Here is an 11,413-nt window from a genome sequence, read left to right as displayed (position 1 = left end):
AGCACAACTTCACCCAGCTTGAACCTGAGCAGATGTCAATGTTGCCCGAATAAGTGACCTTTAACCTGTATGGGTGTGCAGGGCCTTTAATATTGATCAAGTATGGAGAGCACCTTTAGTTACATTTTTATTGTTTTGTGATACACCAAGATACAAAGGAGGATATATAAAGTATTGCAAATTTCAGCTTTAAATGAGACAGTTATGTTTAAAAAAAAAGAATGCAAAGTAATTCAAACCTTATTTTCAGTCTTATATAATAAGTAAAATATTTAATTAAAAAAATAATTAGTAAATAAGTAGCATTTTTCCAATGTACAGTATTGTTCCAGTAATATTTAGTGATCTTTACTGCATTAAAAAAAAACTGCCTGGAACTGTAAATGGTCCTTAGCCCAGCAATAAATTTCTCCATGCTTGTTGTGTCCTCACACGCCCCCCTTTGACATCTATTCCCACAGAAGCAGCTTTACTTTAAGTGGCACAAATACAACAAATACACCATGCTTATCGAGTCACAGTCCCCTGCCACCCCTACAATAAAATACAATTCCGTTTTCTTCACGCCGTCTTCTGGAGTGCTAGTATGCCATGGCGGTCACGTCTGGGGAGAGAGCTCTCTGCTTATTTATTTGTGGCTGTTTCCTCGCCTGTCAGGATAAAGAGGGTAACACGGAGCCAGTCTGAGAACATAATTTCACTCTGAGTGCCTTAGCCTGAAGCGCTGAGCGCAAGCACACACATACACACCCCGCAGACACACACATGCTGTATACACAAGCACACACCAACATACACACAAGCAGCGAGAGTGGCTGTTGACCTGCTGAATAATGCTTTTCGACTGGTGAAGCAGTGCAATGTGTGTGATTCTGTGTGTGTGTGTGCGTGTGTGTGTGTCTCAGAGTGGCTGGTTAGCAGCTTAGCCCTCCCGCTGACTCCTGTTAAGGGCTAAAGGGATCCATGTCAACAACAAGCAATAAAGAAGATGCCTCATCCAGAGAGACACGCAGGAGGCAGAAGACGCGCGCACACACACACACGACATGACGTACATCCAGAATCGTAGCACACAAACACACACATAAACACATGTACACACAACAGACTTGGCATGTCTCAAATAAAATATAGATAGAGGTGAGAGTGTTTGAAGGGTCTATTAGCGCAGGCTGTCGGGGAGTGATAGGGGTGGGATCAGTGTCACAACTCTACTCCGCTCAGTTCGGCCGCGCTGCACGCTGTGGGGAGTTTGGAGAGCTGCCAGCTGCCTGTTTACAAGCCAGACGTACGTTTGATACTGGGCTGCTACCACTTGATAGCAGCCAAATCCCCTTCCAATGAAAAATAAACTAGAGGGCTTCCTCTGAAGTGGAATAGGCCGGCGCAGAGCAGCTCAGCTCAGCTCAGCTCAGCCAGGATGCTGTCTGAGAGCTGCTGAGTCAGTTTATTTTGTTGCCTGGGTGATCGGCTGGTTGGATGATTTAACGGCTTGCTGACTGTTGGATTGACTGACTGGCTGACGGACTGCTTGGTTAGTTGACTGAGCCAATCACCCAAATAAGTCTTGCATTTATCATCCCAAATGATTCATTTAGAGCCGTAATTTTTTACTTTTCTTGGAGCAAGTGAAAACTGGCTGATGTAATTTTATTTCACTTGTTTCCATTTAAAAGTAACTTGTTTCACTACTTTGATTGGGGAGAAACAGTTTTTGGTGCTGGCACTCGTTTTGAGGAATTTCTGCGCTGAACGTTCTCTGAGAAAAACAGTAAAAGTGAATAATGTCTGTAATGGACTTTTTTTTCTTAAAGTTCACTCAACTATATGGTTAGCTGATCGAGGTGGCTGGTTCACATTAGTTGTACTGGTTTTGTGTGACGCTGGATAAAAACAATAGCATCTTAACTGACAAGATGTGAAATGTAAACCAAACCATGCTTATTTCACTTGCCCACTTCGTTGTACACTGTACCTGGATTATTTTCTCATGAAGGCATTACTTTTGAAAATGACCACAATAACCTGAAAGAAGAGAATCTAGTCTATTGATACATAAAATATATGTTAGTATTCATTCATCCTTTCATAGTGCTTGGAGGCTGTGAACGTGGTACGTAAGATTAGCATCCCGCAGGCAGAACAGTGGGTGGTTAATCAAAGATTATTCAAATTTTTAATCAACCATTTGATCTGAAAATTATCTATAAATGATGCTCTCATAATGAGATAAATTAAGTTAAAAAAAATTCAGCAAGTAAACAGTAGTTTTTTTTTTTTTCAACCATTTATTCTGAGAAAATGATCATTTCAGACCTGTGTGTGTTTTGCAGTGGATGCTCCTACATAGCTCGTCACTCTGCTCTCTGCCCGAGGCGGTGCCTCTTCTCTGAGAAGGTTTATGTGCAGTGGCAGGCCCTCTGCTTATTGATCACTACCAATGTCTCAATAATCTCCCGGTTGAAAGCTGCTGGGTCCACATGCTTACTGATCACTCAGGTAGTGTGTGATTAGGTGGAGCACTCCATTGTAATTGCATAATAGTATGTATGTGTGCGAGTGTATGCGCACTGTACATCTCCATGTGTCTCTGTATCTCTCTCTTTTTGATCTATAACCACTCATTAATTTGCAGCAATGTTAATTAAAAACCCACTTCCTTTACATTCACTCTGGTAATGGAGGTTTTATTCACTTACGTCTCATGTACGTCTCTCCTTCCCGCCCCTTTTCTTCAGAATCAAACTTTTGTTTCCTTCCATATTTCTCTCCATCTCCCTCTCTTTATATTAAAACATGTTAGAATGAATTAGGGGTTTTTTGATATGAAAACTGACAAAGCATCTGATATCAGATTTCATAATCACTGTAATTTCATTCCGTTCTTTCAGACACACACATGCAGCCCAGAGAGCTACAGAAAGACAGTTGGATGTATATGTGGCTACAGAGGCCTCTGCTCTCTGAGAAGGAAGAGTGCAACACTTTTTTTCTTCCTCTTCTTTTTCCTCGTGCCTATGTATATTGTAGCATTAATCATTTTCTCCAAGCTGAATGTCACAGAGTCTGCCTGCTAGCCCTGAATAAACACTGTCATCCCTCTGCAGGAATAACCTTCACATATTGCTACTGCCATGTGTACTTGTGTGTGTTTGTGTGCGTGTTTGCCTGTGTATGTACAGTACAGTATGTATGTGTGTGTGTCCTCAAGCCTCACTAAAGGTTAGGGGGGCATGTAAATAAAAGAACAGTACATGGCAGGCTGTGAGAGTTCGCTTATGTATCTGTACATTCTCACCAGCCTTTATAGCACAGTGCTGTGTTTGATTAGTCTGAGGCAAGGTAGACGATCTCTCCTCACACACACATTCACACACTCACACACACACACTCCCTTTCTCTTTTCTTTCTGTCTATCTCTCCATGTGTCCCTTCCTCTCTTTCTTTCTCTCACTCCAACTGTTTCCCTCGTTTGTTTTCATTAGTGTGATTGCCTCAGTGTCTCCCTGACCTTCAGCCATCTTCAGTGCTTTCGCTCTCTCTCTCTCTCTCACACACACACACACACACAAACATTCCTCTGGATGATCACTTCTGATTTTAGTGCTCATATTTTCTTCCATGTCGGTTGTAGCAAGGCTGTAGATGTTTCGAAGCTGATAGCTCTCTAATACATTCTCGTGGAAGAAAAAAAGTCAGAAAACGAAGGTCCTTATTACACTTTCACTCCCTTTTTCCATTTCTTTTGAAGATTTCAAATGGACAGTGGGCTCCAGTGTTTCCTTCTGTGAAGGTAATATAGGAAAGGAGGGGACTGGAAAAGGACAGGGCAGAGGAAGGGAGATGTATTGCAGAGTAGCCATGACCTTCAGCAGTGATTAGGGACAATTAAGTCTTGAAAGGCAGTTTGAACCTTAAAGCCACTGGGAGAGAAAGATTTAAGGAGAAAGAAAGGGACAAGATTTTGCCCGTTGCCAAGGTGTGGTCATTGACATACGTCCACATGCTACATCTGTAACTGCTTCTCTTCACATCAGTATTTATCAGCAGCAGCGTGGAGACGAAAGGCTTGTTGTGTGGGGGATGGAGAAATGATTAATATTAATTCGAGGGCTGATTGAAGGCAGCACTCGAGTGAAGTGGCTCATGATGATGTCTCCTGAGCAACTCCCACGCACTGCTCCCGCCATAAGTGGAAAGAGGAGAGGAGGAGAGGGGGCTAGAGAGGAGAGGAGAGGAGAAGACAGGAGAGGATGCTAGAATTGACAGCGTGAGGAAGATGCGAGATGTGCCGCCTTCTGCCCACCCACTCTTCCCTCACCATGTTGCAACACTGTATTTCATCATAGTGAAAAGATCACCTATCCTCCTTAGCATATGAAGGGCCTTCAGGTGTAATAATTAAATCTCCATCTTGTTAAAAGCACTTGTGATTAGCATGCAAGCTAACATTGAAGCTACTATATCAATTGTGGCTAGCAGTTTGTTTCCTTGAAAGCAAAAACTCAAGTGTGTTTTTGGTTTTTCAAGTTGAAACTTTGCAGTTTAATGTTTGTTAAATTTCTAAACCATGTAAATATTTGTTTTGTAAAATAAAACAGCCCACAAGTAGCTAACAACAGCTGACGGTCTGAGTTGATTTAGATGGGCACTGCTGGTATTTTGCTTGTTGTAGCAGGAGTTTGCATCAAAAATAGGACACAAAGACTGGATTTGTGTGTTGCTAAAGGCACATGTGAGAAGATGAAATAAGTTCCAGGAAGTCCAGTTTGAGCAACAGATTTATTAATTTGAAGAGTTAGAAAAAGGGTGGAAGGAACACCTCTATTACAAGTCTGCATGCATGAATTTGATTGGCCAATGCACAGTTGTGTTGTCGGACGATGTTAAATTGTTTTGCGGCAAAAGTTCAACAAGTTTCACCTTGGATTTTTACTGCGGGATTCTTCTGCATCTGGACCCTGAGGACAGAGGGATTTGGGCAAGGAAAAAAACATTAGCACAATGCAGCATCATCCAGCAGGACAAAACGTCGGCCAATCAAATACACAGAAGCGCACATTCCTGGTAGATTACTTTCTGATGTGAATGCCATATTTCTGCTGCTTGTGATATATTTTTAGAGTTGTGAAATCCTGTCTCATAGTATTATAGACTGCTGTGCAGTATTTTGGCATCTTATAAAGCTGTCAAACTCATAGCTCTATAACTCAAAACACCTGCATATTTCATCATCTCACTAGTTCTGGAAACAACAAAAGCCCTTTGTTGTTTGTTGTGTTTTGTTTTTTTAACCCAAGGCAAAAGAAGTATTTTTTCTAGATGCCTGGTCAGTCTGGTGCTGGTTAAAGTGGTGGAATATGAGGTTTAAATTAGAGGTATAGGCTATGGTCAACTGTTGAACTCAGCATGAAATGACAGAGGATGACTGGCCTTCTTTTGGAAATGTAGTGTTTATTATGCACACAATACACACATCAAATTCATATTAAGTTCTTCTACAAGATTTCCTCATATATGTCTCTAAGTCATGACCCCATAGTGGAGTGCATTATACTCCTCTAAGTGTCAAAGCATTCACTCTCTCTGTAGTAACTTATAAAGGGTGACCAGAGGTGCTGGATTAAGTTATGCTAATGTTGCAGGGATCATCAGAGTGTACTGGGAGATAACGTGTTTTGAGGTCCACACCGCTTGGAGGTTTGATGCTGCGGAGGCTCGGGGTTGAACTGGTAAAGACAGTCTTTCGGGGAGTGTGAGGAGCAGAGGCTCACTGATGTAGGAGGCGAAGCCAGAGGGGCTGGATTGGTGAAAGCAGTGGGCAAGGAAGGGCACCCTTAGGTGCTATATGAAATCAAGAATGATTAATAGGCAAGAAAGACCAGGAGCAGTGCTTTGGAGCAGGGTTTGCTTAATGAACATAGCTAGGGGAAAAAAGAGCATGGTGGAGACTCATATGCATGCAAAGAGGCAGTCAGAGAAACAGATGTGGACAAATGAGCAGAGAGATGGACGAAAACATACAGAGTTGGGCCAAATGTACAGAGTAAGACAAACAGGATTCCACCTGTGGTTTGTACCTTAAAAGACCTTCAAAAATAACTCTAATCCAAACATATGAATAGCAACTGCAAAAGCATAAGTAACACACATATATTTCACTGACTTTCAGAGAGTGTATTTTGCAAAGATTTGTATCCAGGTCATTGGCACTCACATATCTAACTTAAAGCAGGTGAAGTGCCTGCTGAGAGGGAAGCGAGAGGCGAGGACGTGTTGCAGCGTCCATCAGGGGCTGACATTTATTTTGGCTCGTACAGCTGATGTAATTAACTTTTAGACCTTCCTGTTCGTGGCTGCTTCTCCGGGCAGGTGCGCCAAGCTAAACAAGCCAAAACTACCCACCCTCCCTTTCACCCCTTTAAACACATCCACACTAATTTGCACACACGCATTCTTCTTTCAGTCCATCTCTAATGTTACGCTTCTTTCCCCCCGCTTTTGCCTCGTTCTTTACCTTCAAATCTGCCCTCATTCTCACTTTCCTGCTCTTTCTTTCTTCCCGTCTCTCCCTGACAGTGTAGCGAGGTGTCTTCAAGCCTCAAGTCCTTGTAACCAACCACAGTGGCTTTCAGTTTCCCTCCATCAACACAAAAGCTCCTCCTTACTTTGTAACTATTTTGTACTCTGGGGAGAAGTGCTCAGTAGGCCTACAAGTTAACTTCAACCACTGTGACACTCCAGAGTTGCTTAACGCAGCACTTTTTTTTTCATCAGCCTGGCAGTTTTGCTTTGGAATGACTGACAACACACAGCCATCAGCTGCATGTTTGTACCTCGGATGTGTCAGGAGGACTACAAGAGTTTTCCATAAGTTTGTGAGTTTTCATAGGTTGTGCTCTTCATACACGAACTTGGATTTGAATTGGCTTTTGTGTCTGATGACAAGATGAATAAATGAATGAAAATGAATGAATTCCATAAATTTAGGCACATCTTAAAGACATGTCACCTAGACTCCTTCTCAGTTGCGGCATGTGCAGGCCACCACACCTGTGAGTAGCACTTGGCATTTCCCATGAGAGATGGGGTATGCAGACTGGGCCACTTTGGAATTCTGTGGGCATTGCAGGTGTACTTTGTAAACTGCCCCCTGCCTCAGCCGTATCATCTTTAATAATGAATAATGATGCCCGAGGCCTGTTTTGTTTATTTGCTGGCCTGGAAACAGGATCTGGCTTATTTTGCAAGAAGGCTGATACGAGGCAGATATGAGCTTATAATGGTTGGCAGATGCACTGGCCTGCGCCAGGCTACGGAGCGAGAGAGGTGTTTGTTTGTACAAGCTGATTTCTCAGACTAAACGGGTGTCGAGTCCTACCAGCTGCTTTGGATCAAAACAGTCAGCCGGAGCGGGCGGGAAGGGCCCCAGTCCACCTGGCAAAACACGATGAGACCTCGGCGTGACAGCGAGTATAACATCTCTGCTAACAAATGAGCAGTTTGCTGAGATGACACATCTGAGGGGGCCTGTCCTGTTGTCTTAGCTGTAAATTTAGGCAGAATTCAGTCACTGGGAAGAGGAAAGAGGGGGGGATCATGGAGTTAAAAAAAAAAAAAGAGACAAGGGGAGAATCAGTGGGCTCCGGCTTTGTCTTCAGATCGGGGTCAGACTGAAATATGGGATCTAACGGTGGCTACAAAAGCCAAATTCTATATTTAGTCCTGAGGTGTCATGAGCAGAGAGAAAGAGTCTTCACCTCTTCTTCTCTTTACTCTGTGTCTGTCTCTTCTGATACACACATCAGGTGATTGTGATGACAGCAGCCTTCCCTCACAAATCCACTTTGCTGGCAGATATTTTGTTCAGCACTTGTGCAGGCATTTGGTTTGAATTAAACGTTGCTTTCATTGTGCATGTGAATGCATCGCTGTTTTTGCTGTCATGCACTGTTGGTCATGGTCAGACGCCATCAATTCAGTGTCATCGGGTCTGAAAGAAATAGTAAATCACATTAGTTATTCAGGTAAACAACTTGGAGAATAGCACCCCAGAGAACTGTTGAGTTCACTCAGTAGTTTGCTTTCAATGGCACAACGAGAAAGAAAAACACGGCGAATGTGCTCATTTAATGGCAAGTCATATGTTAATTTTAATGACGGGTTTACCCGGTGCACAGGTGCGTTGAAGCAGAGGTTGCAGGAAAGAGGTTAATGCCCTCAGCAGCTCACACAAACTTTCAAGTACAGCGAGCAGCGAAGAGGGGAGGGGAAGTGTGGAAAGAGGGGAGAAGGGAAGAGAGGAAGAGGACAAGCAGAAGAGTTTTGAATGAGTTCTGTGTGTTCCAACAGGTTTCTGCATCTCTAGGAAACTTGCCGGTCTCATTGGCCAGCAGGCCGCTGCCTTGGGGAATACTGAGGAAATGTCCTCATTTTCTGTTTTTGGAGGCGCACCTCTATGCATGTGTGTGTATGTGTGTGTGTGTGGGTGTCTGAAGTACCCCAGGTGCAGGTGGGGTTTCTAGAAAATTCATTCATTCATGGGAGAAAGTTTTCTTCACTCAAGGCTGATTGTGTCTAAGTTGTTTAGAATAAATAAGAATAACAAGCTTTAAATGACTGTGTGATTGAAATGACGTTAGTGATTTTGATATTATCTGACATTTTATATGACTGTTGTTTGGTAAACAATTATAACTTCAAAAGTATTTTCTTGCCGGTTGTGGTGTCAAAACACAATAATTCCATATACCTTATACATAGAGAGAAAGATAAAGCCTTCATGAACTAGCAAACACTGCTTTTCTGTGTTTTTCAGTGGGTATAACTGAAGTTACTGGCTATGTTAACCATGTTCCTGTAATTTTAGGATATAGTTTCCTGCATTAAATGAAAATTCAGACATCATGTAACAATTTTTCATTCACATCGAATTTGAAAAATCGTTCAAGGTAAACAAATTCCGCCAGAGAGTGAGTTATCACCTCCTATACCTCCTCCCGCTTCTCTAGCATCAGTGTTTACCTCATCTCTCCTGCTCTTCACTCACATGATGAGCACACAGCGTCAAATAGTATCAATCTTTTAAAAGCCACGAGGACAGCATGGCTGCAGGCCACGGCATGGCACACGGCTTTGCTGCACTAGCTCCTCCTTTATTGCCTGCCTGTTACTGCTGGTGCCACTTCATAAATAAAGCCATTACAACTGGAAAGAGGGGGGTGGGGGGCAGCATTGTGTGTTCACATAGACAGACACACATAAACAAGTTGACACTCACACTCTGGGCAGGTACTCAGTCTCTCGTCGCTGGGGAGCTTTAACCCTGACCAGCTTAGTTCAGAGGCAAGGGGCTTTATGGGACATTGGGGAGCAGCTCCACGGCGTAAATAGAATATCCAGTGGTGTCTGTCCCAATCTCAGATTAAGCCACCAAAATCTCAGCGGTTTTTCACTCTGACAGAAGTATGTGAAGACACATGAATGTGTACATACCCTTCTACCACACACTTTCAACACTCGAAAAAAAAAAAAAACACATACACAGAGCAGTGTCTGTGAGTGGGTCCCAGTGCAGCTAAGGGTTTTATGCTGACACTAAAGAATGTGTTCATCTAGGAGTGAAGGGCCTCTCTCTCCCTGTCTGTTACCTGCCTCTCCTCCTTGCCGACGGACCGACTTACTGACTGACTGACTGAATGAAGAGCAGTGTAGTAGGGATCTGACAGCGATCTTCATGCGATCCGCAGCAGCTCCCAAAGGGCCCAAAGCTGAAGCCCTTTCCGAGCATGCTGGCGAAACATTACTCCAGCTGTGTGGAGCTGGCTTGCGGGACGGGCCCTGAGTTTAGAGAGCCTTGTACCTTAACTGAGAAGTCCCAAAAACGAGTGTGTTTTGTCAAAGTGTACTTCACCTAAAGAAACACTATTATCCCCACTGTTTCGGTCATTGGAGCTTGCTCTGGATAATTTAACTAGATGTTTCTGCCCTTTCCTCTACGTCTGTGAAGGAGAGCAAACCAGGAGGTGAATGATTCAAAGCCAAGCAATAGTTAGGGACTGTTTGGAGAGGACTGGCCTTCTTCAAAGCTCTGGTCCACAGAAAACAGAGGACTTTGTTAGAGACAGAGAGGGAAAGAGAGAAATTTAGTGCACCCAGTGGTTTCAGGGCACATACAAGATTAAATCTGTGCCGCTCTCTGCATGTTTTCTACTGCCCTGTCCTGAACATCAAGTGAAGGGAGTTCATGAAACCAATCTTGCTTGAAAAATAAAAAAAAACAAAGCACTAGGACTCACCCACAAAAAAACAAAGAGTTCAGAACGGAGTGGAAAGTTAGGGACAGTGGAAGATAAAGGCAGCAAAACAGACAAACAGAGGTGGTGTTATTGGATGGGATAGGAAAGATGACAGGTAGGAGGAGAGGTGGAGTACGTGCACCCCGGAGCATCCCTGCAAGAAAAACCAGAGAGGCTGGTAAAAGCTGATTTTGAAAAAGAATCAATTTAGTTTGACACAGTGTAAGATCTAAATATTTATCTCTCTGTCTCTTTGTTAGCTCAGACTGCTCTGGAAATACTTCTACAAGTCACTGATAATATTTATAGTTTTTACATATGGGCGTAGCACATTCAGAAGTGGTTTAGGTTTCTCCGTGACACTGGTTTTCGCACAGCGCAGGCATGATTGAATTCCAGCCTGCACATAAGTGTTTTTTGATCTAGTTGACTTGATCCTTGTGCACCGAAGCACCACCGCACACATGCCATACTGTATGCACACGTGTGTACGCACAAGCACACACATCACATTATACGGCATCAGCCAGGCTCAAAGTGGATCATTATTTACTAAACAGGTTGCCTAACAAGAAAAGACTGATTCCCCTGCAGGCTTGTATAAAAACCCTGGAAGCATGGCGGTGGAGCAATATCCATCATAATTGATGTGTTGCAAAGCAGATTACACACATTAGCGCACACTGTTCTAGCTATGACAGCTCCAACTGAACATGACAAATTCCATAATGTGGAAAAAAAAGGTATTTTACTCTCTCTGGGTATTAAAAGGCACGGCAACTAACAAAGAGGCATTTGCATTTGCAGAAGTAACTGTGAGAGCATGTGTTTGTGTGCGCATATGTTCGTGTGTGTGCATCCCTGTTTAACTGCACTTCCTCCGCGCTCTCATCTCTCCTTAATTACATTCTATTTGTTCCACTCGGGGCGGAGGGTCCTGTAAACTGTTTGGAGCTTGGCACAGCTTCCCCTGCTCGGTGACAAGACTTCATTCAGCACGGCTAATCCCAACATAGCATTAGCTACATGGATGATGTGTTTGAGGCCACTGACAGCTGCAGCATTATTTACTGAACACAGCACAACAGATAAGCCCATTGAAATTGCGGCAGCTC

The sequence above is a fragment of the Toxotes jaculatrix genome, chromosome 22 (assembly GCF_017976425.1).
Source record: "Toxotes jaculatrix isolate fToxJac2 chromosome 22, fToxJac2.pri, whole genome shotgun sequence".
NCBI classification, from domain to species: Eukaryota; Metazoa; Chordata; class Actinopteri; family Toxotidae; genus Toxotes; species Toxotes jaculatrix.
The sequence above is the reverse complement of the archived record's forward strand: the minus strand, read 5'-3'. Positions refer to the sequence as shown.